Raw genomic sequence first — 18283 nt, forward strand, 5'->3', positions numbered from 1 at the left:
GGAGGGGATGGAAGCAAGAGGAGCGGAGGAGGAGAGCTGTTGCACTTTTTTGACTGAACGATTGTCGTACTGTATTGGTGTCGGCTGTGGCCCGCAGTAGCCGGTTGGACTGATAAAAACGTGATAGTTAAACTACGTCTGTGTTCTTGGAAGACGCTACAATATATTTCAAAGCGTGACGTCATCGGCTGGCGCGAAGGACCCGGTCGCATCTGCTTTCAAAATGGGTTGAAATTGTTCCAGCAAAACACCCCAAATCTATTACTGTGGCAAAGACATTGTGTAAATATATCCCCAGTATGGCAAACCACAAATAATTTGGAGCGATAACTGAAGTCATTTTGTAAATAATGTTGAGAAAACAGGACAAAATTTAGGTATCCAGTTAAAGCACCATTGTTCATATCATCCACAAAGTGCACGACTGGTTGAAAGAACAAATGGCGCTGTAAAAAAAAAAAAAAAGGATTGAAAGAATCCATGACCGAGACAGAAAGGTCATGGCCGGAATTCTTTGGATCTGGTCAAAATGGACAAGAAAATTATGAAAGGAGAAGGACAGTTAAGTCTGTTTGAAATTCCTTTCGGAAGACCATTTAAGTTACCCATTGAAAATAGCCCATTAAGTCCTGAGCAAATGGAATAAATTGACTTAAAGCGCTAACGCTACAGTACTATGTGGCGCATTTTGAAGCGTTTCCACAGTGGGTTTGAATAGTAAATTAGCCAGCTGATGATCCTTAAAAAGCCTCTGCCGTTAGCGTCTCTCCCGCCGCGACGTCAATCACGGACGCTTTATTTTGTTTTGTTTTTTTGTTTTTTTTGGGTCGGGGGGCGGAACAGGGCGGGGGCCGACAATGTTTATGAATATGGCCGGAGGGTCGCGGCCAGAAAGGTACCCAAGTCAAGGGTGGAGGGTCACGGCCTTACCAGCAAAAAATGGTCAAGTGCCCTGCTCTGCGCAGTAGGCTTGTGTCGTTTGCGAACGTAACGGCTCTTAGCTCCCGTCTTTGAAGTGAACAACGGGAGCCAGCTTCCCACCAATCAGGAGCTGGTTCCCTTAAAGACGTTTTTTTCTCTCTCTTGCTTTTTTTCTCTTGAAGGCGCACATGATTGGTCAATATGCGTGGAATTGTCATCTCTGTGTCTGCGCTGCTTAGTGCACTGACTGAGGGGGGGAGTGGCGGCAGCCTGGTACACAGCACAGTGAGCACACGAGTTGGTCAAGAGAGGAGAGAGAGTGCTTCACGGAGGACAAAAAGAAAAAAAGTAAGTAAAAAAGAAATAAATTTTAAAAATAATTTTAATTATATTGATGGCTCCAAAGCAGAGTGCATTGTCTGCAAGACCAAAATCTCATATATCTCAACCAACAACCTCCCACAGGCACCTGAGAACTGTCCACCCAGTCTACCCACGGCTCACACATGTGATGACACGAGACTGTGCATTGTTGCAACATTAGTCCCCTCTGAGAGAATCTTCTCTAAAACAGATCAGATAATCACTAACAGAAGAAGCTGAATCAATCCCTCAAAGCTGAGGTACTTGGTGTTTCTAAATGCCAATCTTCAGTAGATACTGCTGATCTTTTTTTTTGTGTGTGTTACACATTTTCATTTATATTTTTTAAGTGTTTTTCAGGGGTTCTGTGTTATTTCAGTCTGAATTTGTTAAATGTTGAATTGTAAATAGTTAAAAGTTCTTGTATTTTATAGTTTATTTATTGTAGCACTGAAGAGTTAATATTTTTAATTTATATTTTGTTGTTTTCAGAGAGGCGGCACGGTGGGCGACTGGTTAGCACGTCCGCCTCACAGTTCAGAGGTCGCGGGTTCGATCCCGGCTCCGGCCTCCCTGTGTGGAGTTTGCATGTTCTCCCCGTGCCTGCGTGGGTTTTCTCCGGGCACTCCGGTTTCCTCCCACATTCCAAAAACATGCATGGTAAGTTGATTGGATACGCTAAATTGCCCCTAGGTGTGATTGTGAGTGCGGATGTTTGTCTCTGTGTGCCCTGCGATTGGCTGGCAACCAGTTCAGAGTGTCCCCCGCCTACTGCCCAAAGACAGCTGGGATAGGCTCCAGCACGCCCCGCGACCCTTGTGAGGAGAAGCGGTACAGATAATGGATGGATGGATGGATGTTTTCAGAGACTATGTGTCTTTGTTTGACTTTAAATTTGTTGAGTGTATAAAAAGCTAAATTTTTTTTGTATTTTATAATTAATTTTTTGTAGATCTGTAAATATTTTAATTAATATTTTGTGTGTTTTTCAGTGATCCTGTTTTTCACTTTAAATGTGTTACTTATAAAAAAGCTAAAAAAGTTTATTCTTGTATTTTATAGTTTATTTGTTGTTGCACCGAAAAGTAAATATTTTTAATTTACATTTTGTTGTGTCATGTGTTTTTCAGGAATTCTGTGTTGCTTGACATTAAAGTTACTCAGTATAAGAAAGTTAAAAGTTTAAATTAGTTAAAAGTTCACTGTAGAGTGAAAAAATAAAGGCTAGTACTATAATACATTTTTTTAAAATTAATTATGAATTTATTTTGTGCATAATGTTACATTTTCATTGGTAATTTATCAATTAAAGCAACAAAAAATCTTTAGAGCTGTATTGGAGCTATTTTTGTGAGCTGACCCGAAAGAGCCGGTTCTCTAAAAAGAGCCGGAATTCCCATCACTATAGCACAGCATAACATATGAGCCAATCACATTTGGGGGGAACTTCAGAGCCCACTCGGAAAACATAAACTCTAAGAATATTACAAGGGCCACATATAAATGTGTACATTACATACACACACACACACACTTTGTTTGCACACATTTGAAATATTTATGTCACTGTTCTGAGGCCCTTTTGCGTTTTTGTTTTTGTAGTGAATTAAAATACTGTCTACTACAAAAATAATGTTGGTCATTTTAATTTAACATTTTTAATTTTCATCTCATCAGGATTTGTTGTTGTAATAAAAAATACATTACGTATGAACTGTACGTTGAATGTATATATCCGTCTCGTGTCTTTTATCTTTCCATTCCAACAACAATTTGCAGAAAAATATGGCATATTTTGTAGATTTCGAATTGCGATTAATTACGATCAATTATTTTTTAAGCAGTGAATAACTCGATTACAATTTTTAATAGTTTGACAGCCCTAATATATAGTATATATATATATATATATATATATATATATATATATATATATATATATATATATATGTATATATATATATATATATATATATATATATATATATATATATATATATATATATATATATATATATATATATACAGAGCTGGGTACTAGGTCATTTTTTGCCGGTCCGGCCGCGACCCTCCACCCTTGACTTGGGTAGGGTAGTATCCTTCCGGCCCGCTACCCTCTGGCCATATTCATAAACATTGTCAGCCCCCGCCCGCCCCATTCCGCCCCCTGACCCCAAAAAAATAAAAAGGGTCCGTGATTGACGTCGCTGCGGGAGAGACGCATAGGCTTTTTGAGGATCATTAGCTGGCTAATTTATTATTCAAACCCGCTGTGGACACGCTTCAAATGCGCCAGTAGTATTTACGCGTCCTTGCATTGCGAGCCCCGGGGTTGAATTTGTCGTATTGTATAATTATTTGGGTCCAATAATTAGAGAGAAGAGTCATAGAAGAAGTCGCAGAAGTCGTAGTCAAGTTACTTATTTATTTTGCACACTTCCCCTCCTTCCCAGCCTTCAAAATAAAAGCATGCCAGCAAACCAATATACACTGCAGGTTTGCTATAGTGTATTTCCGGAAGTAGTGAACGCCAAAAAAAGTGCATGAACTCCACCTTGATGTGCTAGCGTCTGAATATACTCGTGGACCCAAATTGTTTTGAAACAAGTCTGGGGGCGTCGCTTCAAAAAGACAGCGACAACAATGCATATTGTGCCTGCTACAACCATAAAGGGATGACGAGACGATTTTATTGCGAAAAGGATCTGGAAGGTGGTGGCTAAGGGGGAACGTGGGTGAGTAGCTTGTTTACTTTGAGTGATGGGACTTTGTAGCTGTGTAGCTCATCCGTCCGTCTCCGTGTGGGAAACTGTATGTCATTGCAACATGTGAGACAGCAACTGCGCTCAAGCGTGTTTGTATTTCCTCATTGTCACATCACGTAACCCGCGCCTCCCACCTGCAACTGGGGCATACCATTACAAGAGGGGACGGGGGGGGCAATACCATAATCCCTATTACAGCAGTTGTCGCTCGCGCAAACGCGGGAGTAGAAAGGAGCCTAAAAAGAAGCTTTTCAGCGAGTAGGCTGAGATCATTTTTGGCTGCCTCACGAGCACGTCACACGCATGAGGGCCGATTAGTGGGCCTGAATAAAATCAACTTCCGGCCATGCTTAGTCCAGCCATTTTTTAAAATTTGTCACCCCCCACTCTCCGCCCCAAAAATGGGCATCCGGCCGGGCCGGAGGGTCCGACCGGTCCGGCCCAGGGACGGACTGCCCAGCTCTCTGTCTCTCTCTTTCTCTCTCTCTCTCTCTCTCTCTCTCTCTCTCTCTCTCTCTCTCTCTCTATATATATATATATATATATATATATATATATATATATATATATATACATGTATATATATGTATATATATATATATATATATATATATATATATATATATATATATATATATGTATATATATTGAACATGGAGAAAGAATGTGTCAATTAAAACCTATCCCAAAACAATTTTATCTCCCAAAAACAGATACTCATCATACCAAAACATTCAACATTTCAACAGTAAAAACAGAAACACAGCTCATCTTAAAATTTATTCTAAACACTGCCATACACTTAAACCTTACCCAGGTTCGTAGCCACAGAAGGGCCAAGGGGTGGCCAACCTCGCTCACCGCCTAGTGGAAAATTTGATACCTGTGATGTTCCTGCCATTTTCACGTGGATCCAGTAGTCTATTCTTGGACCTCTTGATCCTGTATGAAAACGTTTTTTAAAAGTTTCACATGAAAATTTTGTTTTAACTTAATTATATGTGGATCACTTGTGCTGCAAAACCTCCATATACAAACACATAAAATGTATGTATTTTTAAAATCATGTACATCAAAAGTCTTATACATTAAGGATAATTCTACTCGTTTTATATAAGGAAGGTATGATCCCTGCCATATATATAAACCATGTAGGCTTTTTCATATGGGATACTGGCCATCCCAGTGAAAAATGTCTAGCTATGCACCCTTGCTTTCCCCACACATAGTCAAATAAAAAGTAAAAGGACTGGATACTCAAGGGAAGGTTCTCGTTCTCCAAGACAAAATTGTATTTCCAATGTGGTTGGTTTAATTAGTTACGAGTGTCCAATAACAAGAACAAGTCCATCATTTCTATATATCCATAAGTAATATTTATGTTGGATTGAAAAAAAACGCACCTCCAAAAAATTTTAATCATCATTCTTATTCCCACCCTTCAGTGTCTCAATTCAACTCAACCGTGATTAAAAGGTCTACAATAGCCTCTAATAATTTCTATAGTTTACTTGTTTCTATTTTGTGTCTTTCAGCAAAGCTCCAGGCCTATGTTCAAGCCAAAGAACACAGTTCCACAGTCTCCATGCAGTTCCAACTCCATAAAAGCACAATTATACTGCACATAATTAATTACTCTGTCAAATCCAAAACAAAACCATTCTGCTTCTTTTTCATGGAGCAAAAAATTGTTTTCTTAAAATCATTTATTCAATCCATTCCGTACTGTTACAATTAGGTTAATAATATATTGTCCAGGACAATATAAATATTTGTACCATCAGCAAAGATCATTAGCTTCAGAATCCATGATACTTTGTGGTTATCATCCATCTATTCATCCATTATCTGTACCTTATCTACTTATCCTCACAAGGGAGTGCTGGAGCCTATCCCAGCTGCCAACGGGCAGTAGGCGGTGGACACCCCAAATTGGTTGCCAGCCAATCGCAGGGTACACAGAGGCAAACGAACATTCGCACTCACAATCACAACTAGGGGCAATTTAGAATGTCCAATCAACCGACGATGCATGTTTTTGGTAATGTGGGAGGAATCCGGCACGGTGATGACATTCAAACTCCACACAGGAAGACCAGGGCCGGATTCGAACCTACGACCTCTGCACTGTGAGGCGGACATGCTAACCAGTCGACTACCGCCCTGCAGAAATCATATGTAAAAAAACAAAAAAGACAAATAACTTGGGCCCCAAGAACTGAGCCTTAAGGGGAAGTCCACCAACCAATATAATTTGATATGATCAATTCATCAACTACAAGTATGGTAATCTAATGTTTAAATGTCTGTGCAACCAACATTGTGAAAGTCATTACAGCGAATCGAAAACTAATAAAATAACACGAACACCACAAACAATATAAAAAACCCAACAAAACATGTACATTATGACAACAAAGTAAAAACAACATTAATTTGAAAATGAAAACTTACTGAGGCTACATCTTACATTTATAAATGTAACTACATTTCCAGCAAATAAATATTTTGTGTCTGTCTATCAATTCATATCATGCGTGAATTGTATTATTATTATTATTATTATTATTATTATTATTATGAGCTCTCAGGGGCCATTCATTCATTATGTGGACCGCCTACCTTCACAATGGTTGCGGGTGTTCTGGAGAATATCCCAGCTGAGTTCCCGCAAGAGGTGGAGTATACCCTGAACTGGTTTCCAGCCAATCGCAGGGCACGTGTAGACAAACAACCAGTCACACTCACATTCACGCCCAAGGACAATATAGGATATTCAATTAACCTACCATAACTGTCTTTGGAATCTGGGAGGGAATCTGAGTACCCAGAGAAAACACACGTAGGTAGGTCCGGGTAGAACGTGTAAAACCCCACACAGGACGGCCAGAGTCTGGATTCAAACCCACGACTTCTACACTGTGAGGCAGATGTGCCAGTCTCCACCGGCTCACCTGTACAAAATATTTGGTTACTTAGTTGGCTGATTTTATCTGCAACCTCATTCTATCCATACAAGAAAAGGTGTTTTCCTGTGTTTAATGTTTTTTATCATTGTGTGAAGGCGAAGGCAAAGGCCTTCACACATGTTATTCATATAGTTTATTATTGTGTGAAGGTGAAGGCCTTAACACATATGTTATTCCTACAGTTTATTATAATTCCACTCCACTTTCTTGGCGTGCGACTCCTTCCACATTTTTCACCCGATTCACTTCATTCAAGTTTCAAAACAATCAGAAAATTCATGCCTTCTGGGGTAGTATTTTTTTTACCTTCCCCAAATTTAATGATTCCCCAATATTTCCCATTTATCACCGCGAAAAAACCCATTTATTTCCAAAGGCACTTTCAACATTTCCTCATTTCCACCATTTCAATTTCAAATTCACGAGATTCAATTCATTCAACTCACATTGGAAAAGCTTTTCAACACACCCACAATTCCTACTTCCCAAAAATTCAACTTATTGACCCGTAAAAAACCCACAAAATTCCACCATTCATTCCCATTGCCATATTCAACAATTCACATTTACATCATTCCAATTTGAAATTCACAACATTCATCATATTCGACTCATATTCGTCAAGCATTTCAACACACCGCAAATTCCTATTTCCCACACATTCAACTCATTCACCCTTAAAAAACCCACAAAAATTCAACTATTCAACATTCATTTTCATTGGCACATTCAACTTTTCACATTTATGCCATTCCAATCTCCACAAATTCAACAGTCATTCAACTCATTCAGCTCACATTCAGCTTTTCAACACCCCCAAAATTCCTAATTCCCACACATCCAACTCATTCACCCTTAAAAACCCACAAAAATACCACAATTCACTCACCCCGAGGTCTCCCCAGTGCGGCAGCCATCTTGGGCAGGGACATTAGCTAGACTGGTAATACTCAACCCGAGGTCTCCCAAGTGCGACAGCCATCTTTGGCAGAGACATTAGCTAGACTGGGGATAGTCACCCCGAGGTCTCCCCAGTGCGGCGGCCATCTTGGACAGGGACATTAGCTAGACTGGGGATACTCACCCTTAGGTCTCCCCAATATGGCGGCCAACTTGGACAGGGACATTAGCTAGACTGGGGATAGTCACCCTGAGGTCTCCCCAGTGCGGCCGCCTTCTTGGACAAGGACATTAGCTTGACTGGGGATACTCACCCCGAGGTCTCCTCAGTGCGGCGGCCATCTTGGACAGGGACATTAGCAAGACTGGTGATACTCACCCCGAGGTCTCTCAAACTGCGGCTGCCATCTTGGGCAGGGAGATTAGCTGGACTGGGGATACTCACTCCGAGGTTTCCCCAGTGAGGCGGCCATCTTGGACAGGGACAATAGCTAGACTGGGGATACTCACCCCGAGGTCTCCCCAATGCGGCGGCCATCTTGGTTAGGGACCTTAGTTAGACTGGTAATACTCACCCCGAGTTATCCCCAGTGCGGCGGCCATCTTGGACAGGGACATTAGCTAGACTGGGGATACTCCCCCAAGGTCTCTGCAGTGCGGCGTCCATCTTCGGCAGGGACATTAGCTAGACTGGGGATACTCACCCCGAGGTCTCCACAGTGCGGCGGTCATCTTGGACAAGGACATTAGCTAGACTGGGGATACTCACCCCGAGGTCTCCCCAGTGCGGCGGTAATCTTGGGCAGAGAAATTAGCTAGACAGGTAATACTCACCCCGAGGTCTCCCCAGTGCAGCGGCCATCTTGGACAGGGACATTCAACAACTTTTAAATAATTTATCTTTTCTTTTGATTGAATATAATTCTATGTTTTGCTTTGAATGTTTTAAAGCACTTTGAGTTGCATTTTTATGTATGAAAAGTGCTAGATAAATAAAATGTGATTGATTGATTGATTGATTAGCAAGACTGGTGATACTCACCCCGAGGTCTCTCAAACTGCGGCTGCCATCTTGGGCAGGGAGATTAGCTAGACTGGGGATACTCACTCCGAGGTTTCCCCAGTGAGGCGGCCATCTTGGACAGGGAAAATAGCTAGACTGGGGATATTCACCCCGAGGTCTCCCCAATGCGGTGGCCATCTTGGTTAGGGACCTTAGTTAGACTGGTAATACTCACCCCGAGTTATCCCCAGTGCGGCGGCCATCTTGGACAGGGACATTAGCTAGACTGGGGATACTCACCCCAAGGTCTCCGCAGTGCGGCGTCCATCTTCGGCAGGGACATTAGCTAGACTGGGGATACTCACCCCGAGGTCTCCACAGTGCGGCGGCCGTCTTGGGTAGGGATATTAGCTAGACTGGGGATAGTCACCCCAAGGTCTCCGCAGTGCGGCGGCCGTATTGGACAGGGACATTAGCTAGACTGGGGATACTCACCCCTAGGTCTCCACAGTGCGGCGGCCATCTTGGGCAGGGACATTAGCTAGACTGGGGATACTCACCCTTAGGTCCCCACAGTTCGGCGGCCATCTTGGGCAGGGACATTAGCTAGACTGGGCATAGTCACCCCGAGGTCTCCCCAGTGCGGCGGCTGTATTGGACAGGGACATTAGCTAGACTGGGGATACTCACTCCAAGGTCTCCGCAGTGCGGCGTCCATCTTCGGCAGGGACATTAGCTAGACTGGGGATACTCACCCTGAGGTCTCCCCAGTGCCGCGTCCATCTTGGACAGAGATATTAGCTAGACTGGGGATTGTCACTCCGAGGTCTCTCCAGTGCGGCGGCCATCTTGGGCAGGGATATTAGTTAGACTTGGTATAGTCACCCAAAGGTCTCCCCAGTGCGGCGGCCATCTTGGACAGGGACATTAGCTAGACTGGGGATACTCACCCCGAGGTCTCTTCAACTGCGGCTGCCATCTTGGACAGGGATATTAGCTAGACTGGGGATACTCATCCAGAGGTCTTCCCAGTGCCGCGTCCATCTTGGACAGAGATATTAGCTAGACTGGAGATAGTCACTCTGAGTTCTCTCCAGTGCGGCGGCCATCTTGGGCAGGGATATTAGCTACACTGGGGATACTCACCCCGAGGTCTCCCCAGTGAGTCGGCCATCTTGGGCAGGGATATTAGCTTGACTGGGGATACTCACCCCAAGGTCTTCCCAGTGCGGCGGCCATCTTGGGCAGTGACATTAGCTAGACTGGGGATACTCACCCCGAGGTCTCTCCAAGTGCGGCTGCCATCTTGAGCAGTGACATTAGCTCGACTGGGGATACTCACCCCAAGGTCTCTCCAACTGCGGCTGCCATCTTGGGCAGGGACATTAGCTAGACTGGGGATACTCACCCCGAGGTCTCCGCAATGCGGCAGCCATCTTGGTTAGGGACATTAGCTAGACTGGTAATACTCACCCCGAGGTCTCTCCAGTGCGGCGGCCATCTTGGACAGGAACATTAGCTAGACTGGGGATACTCACCCCGAGGTCTCCGCAGTGCGGCGACCATCTTGGGAAGGAACATTAGCTAGACTGGGGATACTCACCCTGTGTTGCCCCCAGTGTGGTGGCCATTTTGGACATGGACATTAGCAAAACTGGGGATAATCACCCCGAGGTCTCCCCAGTGCGGCGGCCATCTTGGGCAGGGTCATTAGCTAGACTGGGGATACTCACCCCGAGGTCTCTGCAGAGCGGCGGCCATCTTGGGCAGGGACATTAGCTAGTCTCGTAATATTCACCCCGTGGTCTCCCCAGTGCAGCAGCCATCTTGGACACGGACATTAGCTGGACTGGGGATACTCACCCCGAGGTCGCCGAAATGTGGCGGCCATCTTGGGCATGTTGTTCAAACGTATTGGGACACCCTGAATTTTCATCCTCAGGTGTTCCAAATGAAACGGACATGTTTTTCAAAAGTATTGAGACACCCTGATTTTTCATCCCCAGGGACACCCAGAATTTTCATCCCCAGGTGTCCCTAATGAAGCGGCCATACATTATTCCTACACTTTAAACATTGTTATTCTATTTTATTTTGACCACTTTTTCGGTGTGCGACCCTTTCCACATTTATCATCCAATTGACTTCATTCAAGTTTCAAAACATGAAGAAAATTCATGCCTTCCGGGGTAGTGTTTGTTTTTGTTCCCCAAATTTACCGTTTCCCCAATATTTTCCATTTTTCACCCCAAAAAATCCCATTAATTTCCAATGGCACTTTCAACATTTCCCATTTCCACCATTCCAATGTCAAATTCACAAGATTCAACTCATTCAACTCAAATTGGTAAAGCTTTTCAACACACCCACAATTCCTACTTCCCAAAAATTCAACTCATTCACCTGTAAAAATCCACAAAATTCCACCATTCATTCCAATTGCCATATTCAACAATTCACATTTACATCATTCCAATTTTAAATTCACAACATTCAGCTCATTTAACTCACAATAAGCTTTTCAACACACCCAAAATTCCGACTTCCCACACATTCAACTCATTCACCCTTAAAAAGTCACACAAATTAAACTATTCACCATTTATTTCCATTGGCACATTCAACTTTTCACATTTAAACCATTCCAATTTCAAATTCACAACATTCAACTCATTCAACTCACATTCAGCTTTTCAACACACCCAAAATACCTACTTCCCACTCATTCACCCTTAAAAAAACCACACAAATTCACCATTCATTTTTATTGCAAAGGTATTGGGACACCCAGAATTGTCATCCCCAGGTGTCCCTAATGAAGCGGCCATGTTCAAAAGTATTGGGACGCCCAGAATTCTCATCCCCAGGTGTCCCGAAGGAAGCAGCCATATTGTACAAAAGTATTGGGGCACCCTCAAGTGACCCTAAGTGACCCCTAGGTGACCCGGCAGTGACCCCAAATGACCCGGAAGTGACCCCTAAGTGACCCCTAAGTGACCCAATTGACCCGGAACTGACCCAAATGAGCCGGAAGTGACCCCCAAGTGCCCGGAAGTGAACCGGGAGTGTCCCCAATTGACCCAACAGTGACCCAGAAGTGACCCAAATGACCTGGAAGTGACCTGGAAGTTTCCTAAGTGACCCAGAAGTGTGTCCTTACTTCTTGCTTCCCTTCTCTTTTTTATGTCCACATTCTAGGCCATTGTACATAATTTGAGGTCATTCAACTTCATTCCACTTCATACAGTGTCATACAACTTAATTACATTTCATTCCACTTCATTCCACTTCATTCCACTTCATTAAACTTCATTCCAATGCATTCCGCAGTTTCTTTTAGCTTCCTTTGCCTTCACATGCAATTTATCCAGAAATTGCGTTCTCTAGTTATTATTATTATTTATGAACAAGCTAATGCTCAAGTTTGTATTCTATTTTGTGCTTTTATAACGGGGAATGTTTTTTGCTGTATAGCAAATTGAATTGGAACTTGCTCTGTGTTATAACTAACTAACTAAAAAAAAAAAAAAAGTCTTATGCATTTGAGACTTATTGCTGTACCGAACCCGGACCGAACCGTGACCCCCATACCGAGGTACGTACCGAACCATGACTTTTGTGAACCGTTACACCCCTATGGTTTAAGAAAATTGTACAATGGAAAATAGTTCATGCTTACTGCATATCTGTAGTGCCACTGATAAATGTCGAACAGTTAGAGATAATGTGAATGTAAATTATTTCTTTCTTTTGTTCTATTAAATTCAAGATTATTTACTGGACAGTGCAGGATAGGCAATAATAAACCTGGTGCTTCAACCTATTCCCCCTTTGTTTTTGTTAATTGGTGTTTGTAAGGGTTTTTGTATATACATTTTCCTGTACTATGTATACAACTGAAAGATAAACTGCTACTACAATATTTAATAAGTCGCCATCACACTTATATTTAAACTTTAAATATCAGGTAAACCGGTTCCAAAACAGTACAATACAATATACTAGAACAACACACTTTTCCCCTGCCGTTCACAGTGGTTTACTTAATACTATAGGATACCCAAATACTCACGTCTGTTCCCTGTGCCCCATAATGCAGCACAACAAAGAACTCTCTTCCAGCACAACCAAGCTCCTGCTGGTGTCAACTATTGAAGCTACTCATTTATCATACCATTTCTGCTTCACACATAAGATTTTGAATATGTTTTCTTCAGCCACTATTTATCTTCTTATAGTGTCCAAATTTACTCGTACACACATCAAGGGAAAGAGAGAGAGAGAGTGTTTGTGTTGAGATAAGCAAGAAGAAAAAAACAATGAAATAATACAAACTAGAAATGCTTTTAATAATTTGAGTGGATATTTACACGAATGTTTCTAAACGAAATGATGAATACTTAGAATTGAGCAGGCCTTATCAGGAGATGTGAGTGGCGAGAGCTTATGTTACTAAAAAGTCCTTCCCAGGTCACACATGAAGAATGATGACACTGACCCAAGCAAGGCTCATGGATTGCTTATTGGGAACATAAACTCCTTTACTGACCTTTATTCATGCCAATGGAACCCTAAAAAAATGTAACTTCATGCAACACAATATGGCTTACCAATATAACATACCAAGAGTGGACAGCAAGAAAACAAAAATTGTAGATCAAACAAACGGCCCTTTTTATTAGCTGAAGGGAACAGAAAGACACAGTGAAATGGCGAGTGTACACATTCGTTTTTCCTTCTGACGTAGGAAAACGGGAAATTAGCTGTTTTTCGTTTTTCGTTTTGATGTATGAATTAAAATAACAGGAAACGAGTCGTATCCCGTTTTTCTTTTTGGAAATTGACAATGAAAAAAACAAACCGTTATCTAATAACGTTTAGGGCTGTAACGGTTCACGTCACGGTTTGGTACGTACCTCGGTATGTCTAAAAGGGTTTGAGTGTTGCAGTTGTTTTCTTAGTGTAGTGTTTATCACGTTCGCCTCACACACAATAGGTCCCCAGTTCGAAACCGGTGGAAACAGGTTTTTTTCTTTCATCAGGGAGGTCTTGTATCTGTGTTGCCGGGTTCATTGAAAGGGTCTTCTATCACACCTGTTTCCATACTAGTGGGTATCATGTTCGCCTCACATGTGAAAAGTCCACGGTTCAGAACCGGGTGGTAACAGGTCATTCTTCCCACCAGGGAGTTTGTTGCTTCTTTTGCTGGGTTCGTTAATAGGGTTTGAGTGTTGCAGTTGTTTCCACAGTTTAGTGGTTATCACGTTCACCTCACACGCGATAGGTCCCCAGTTCGAAACAGGGTGGGAAGAGCTTTTTCTTCCCGTCAAGGATTGTCGTGCATGTGTTGCCGGGTTTCTTAAAAGGATCTGAGTGTTGCAGTTGTTTCCATAGTGTGGTGGTTATCAAGTTCGCCTCTCACGCAGGTCCCCAGTTTGAAACCGGTTGGAAATATTTTTTTCTTTCGTCAGGGAGCTCTTGTTCCTGTGTTGATGGGTTCATTGAAAGGCTCTTCTATCACACCTGTTTCCATACTGAAGTGGTTTTCATGTTCGCCTCACATGCGAAAGGTCCCCAGTTCGAAACCGGGTGGAAACAGTTTTTTCTTTCGTCAGGGAGCTCTTGTTCCTCTATTGCCGGGTTCATTGAAAGGCTCTTTTCCATACTTTAGTGGGTATCATGTAAGCCTCACATGCGAAAGGTCCCCAGTTCAAAACCGGGTGGAGACAGGTTTTTTTTCCGTCAGGGAGTGTTGTGCATGTGTTGCCGGGTTTGTGAAAAGGGTTTGAGTGTTGCAGTTGTTTCCGAGGTTTAGTGGTTATCACGTTCATCTTACGTGGAAAAGGTCCCCGGTTGGAAACTGGGTGGAAATAGGTCTTTCTTCCCGCCAGGGAGTTTTTTGCATGTGTTGCCGGGTTCGTCAAAAGGGTTGAAGGGTTGCAGTTGTTTCCATAGTGTAGTGGTTATCACGTTCTCCTCACACGCGAAAGGTCCCCAGTTCGAAACCGGGTGGAAACAGTTTTTTTCTTTCGTCAGAGCTCTTGTGCCTGTGTTGCCGGGTACATTGCAAAGCTCTGCGACCACACCTGTTTCCATACTAAACCGGGTTTCATGTTCGCCTCACATGCGAAAGGTCCCCAGTTCGAAACCGGGTGGAAACAGTTTTTTTCTTTCGTCAGAGCTCTTGTGCCTGTGTTGCCGGGTACATTGCAAAGCTCTGCGACCACACCTGTTTCCATACTGAACCGGGTTTCATGTTCGCCTCACATGCGAAAGGTCCCCAGTTCGAAACCGGGTGGAAACAGTTTTTTTCTTTCGTCAGAGCTCTTGTGCCTGTGTTGCCGGGTACATTGCAAAGCTCTGCGACCACACCTGTTTCCATACTGAACCGGGTTTCATGTTCGCCTCACATGCGAAAGGTCCCCAGTTCGAAACCGGGTGGAAACAGTTTTTTCTTTCGTCAGGGAGCTTTTGTTCCTCTGTTGCCTGGTTCATTGAAAGGCTCTTTCCCATACTTTAGTGGTTATCATGTAAGCCTCACATGCGAAAGGTCCCCAGTTCAAAACCGGGTGGAGACAGGTTTTTTTTCCGTCAGGGAGTGTTGTGCATGTGTTGCCGGGTTTGTGAAAAGGGTTTGAGTGTTGCAGTTGTTTCCGAGGTTTAGTGGTTATCACGTTCATCTTACGTGGAAAAGGTCCCCGGTTGGAAACTGGGTGGAAATAGGTCTTTCTTCCCGCCAGGGAGTTTTTTGCATGTGTTGCCGGGTTCGTTAAAAGGGTTGCAGTGTTGCAGTTGTTGCCATAGTGTGGTGGTTATCATGTTCGCCTTACACGCGAAAGGTCCCCAGTTTGAAACCGGGTGAAAACAGTTTTTTCCATTGGTCAGGGAGCTCTTGTGCATGTGTTGCCGGCTCATTGAAAGGCTCTTCTATCACACCTGTTTCCATACTGTAGTGGGTATCATGTTCGCCTCACATGCGAAAGGTCCCCAGTTCGAAAGAGCTATTTCTTCCCATCAGGGAGTGTTGTGCATGTATTGCCTGGTTTGTTAAAAGGGTTTGAGAGTTGCAGTTGTTTCCATATTTTATGGGTATCATGTGCGCCTCACATGCGAAAAGTCCCCGGTTCAAAACCGGGTGGAAACAGGTCATTCTTCCGGCCAGGGAGTTTTTTGCTTCTTTTGCTGGGTTTGTTAATAGAGTTTGAGTGTTGCAGTTGTTTCCATAGTTTAGTGGTTATCACGTTCACCTTATGTGGGATAGGTCACCGGGTGGAAATAGGTCTTTTTTCCCGCCAGGGAGTTTTTTGTATGTGTTGCCGGGTTCGTTAAAAGGGTTCCAGTGTTGCAGTTGTTTCCTTAGTGTAGTGTTTATCACATTCGCCTAACACGCGAAAGGTCCCCAGTTCGAAACTGGGTGGAAACAGTTTTTTCCATCGGTCAGGGAGCTCTTGTGCATGTGTTGCCGGCTCATTGAAAGGCTCTTCTATCACACCTGTTTCCATACTTTAGTGGGTATCATGTTCGCCTCACATGCGAAAGGTCCCCAGTTTGAAAGAAGCTATTTCTTCCCATCAGGGAGTTTTGTGCATGTGTTTCCGGGCTCATTAAAAGGGTTTGAGTCTTAAAGTTGCTTCCATAGTGAAGTGTTTATCACGTTCGTCTCACACGCGAAAGGTCCCCTGTTGGAAACCGGGGGGGAAGAACTTTCAGGGAGTGCTGTGCATGTATTGCCGGGTTTGTTAAAAGGATTTGAGTGTTGCACTTGTTTCCATAGTGTAGTGGTTATTACGTTCGCCTGACACGCGAAAGGTCAGGGAGTGTTGTGCATGTGTTGCCGGGTTCGTTAAAAGGGTTTGAGTGTTGCAGTTGTTTCCATAGTGAAGTGGTTATTACGTTCGCTTCACACGCGAAAGGTCAGAGAGTATTGTACATGTGTTGCCGGGTTCGTTAAAAAGGTTTGAGTGTTGCAGTTGTTTCCATACTTTATGGGTATCATGTTTGCCTCACATGCGAAAAGTCCCCGGTTCGAAACCGTCTAGAAGCATGTTTTCCATCTGTCAGGGAGCTCTTGTGCATGTTTTGCCGGTTCATTGAAAGGCTCTGCGATCACACCTGTTTACATACTGAAGTGGGTATCATGTTCGCCTCACATGCGAAAGGTCCCCAGTTCGAAAGAGCTGTTTCTTCCCATCAGGGAGTGTTGTGCATGTGTTTCCGGGCTCATTAAAAGGGTTTGAGTCTTAAAGTTGCTGGTTATCACGTTCACCTTATGTGGGATAGGTCACCGGGTTCGTTAAAAGGGTTTCAGTGGTGCAGTTGTTTCCTTAGTGTAGTGTTTATCAGGTTCGCCTCACACGTGATAGGTCCCCAGTTCGAAACAGGGTGGGAAGAGCTTTTTCTTTCGTCAGGGAGCTCTTGTGCCTCTGTTGCCGGTTTCATTGAAAGGCTCTATCACACCTTTTTCCATACTTTAGTGGGTATCATGTTCGCCTCACATGCGAAAAGTCCCAAGTTTAAAACCGGGAGGAAACAGGTCTTTCTTCCCCTCAGGGAGTTTTTTGCATGTATTGCCGGGCTCGTTAAAAGGGTTTGAGTGTTGCAATTGTTTCCATACTTTATGGGTATCATGCTCGCCTCACATGCGAAGGGTTCTCAGTTCAAAACCGGGTAAAAACAGGTCTTTCTTCCCGCCAGGGAGTTTTTTGGTTCTGTTTTTGGGTTCGTTAAAAGGGTTTGAGTGTCGCAGTTGTTTCCATAGTTTAGTGGTTATAACGTTCACCTTATGTGGGAAAGGTCCCCGGTTGGAAACCGGGTGGAAATATGTCTTTCTTCCCACCAGGGAGTTTTTTGCATGTGTTGCAGGGTTCGTTAAAAGGGTTTCAGTGTTGCAGTTGTTTCCATAGTGTAGTGGTTATCATGTTGGCCTTACATGCGTAAGGTCCCCGGTTTGAAAATGACTGGAAACATGTTTTCCATCCGTCAGGGAGCTCTTGTGCCTCTGTTGCCGGGTTCATTGAAATGCTCTTCTACCACACCTTTTTCCATACTTTAGTGGGTATCATGTTCGCCTCATATGAGAAAAGTTCCAAGTTTAAAACCGGGAGGAAACAGGTCTTTCTTCCCGCCAGGGAGTTTTTTGCATCTGTTGCCGGGTTCGTTAAAAGGGCTGACGTGTTGAAGTTGTTTCCATAGTTTAGTGGTTATGACATTCGCCTTATGCGCGAAAGGTCCCATGTGTTACCGGGTTCATTGAAAGGCTGTGCTATCACACTTTTTTCCACACTGAAGTGGGTATCACGTTCGCCTCACACGCGAAAGGTGCCCAGTTTGAAACCGTGTGGAAACAGTTTTTTCTTTCGTCA

The 18283-nt window shown here is 43.5% G+C and overlaps 2 non-coding genes across 2 annotated transcripts; both read left to right on the plus strand.

Annotated features, from left to right (window-relative positions):
- Positions 1–14866: 14866 nt before the first annotated feature.
- On the plus strand, positions 14867–14939 carry trnav-cac (transfer RNA valine (anticodon CAC)). Its single transcript has one exon. It is a non-coding gene; the product is annotated as a tRNA-Val (tRNA).
- A 1332-nt stretch (positions 14940–16271) lies between these two features.
- trnav-aac (transfer RNA valine (anticodon AAC)) lies at positions 16272–16344 on the plus strand. Its single transcript has one exon. It is a non-coding gene; the product is annotated as a tRNA-Val (tRNA).
- The last annotated feature ends 1939 nt before the right edge of the window (positions 16345–18283 follow it).

Source organism: Filicampus tigris, chromosome 4 (assembly GCF_054856515.1).
Source record: "Filicampus tigris isolate MCC_2025a chromosome 4, RoL_Ftig_1.0, whole genome shotgun sequence".
NCBI lineage: Eukaryota > Metazoa > Chordata > Actinopteri > Syngnathiformes > Syngnathidae > Filicampus > Filicampus tigris.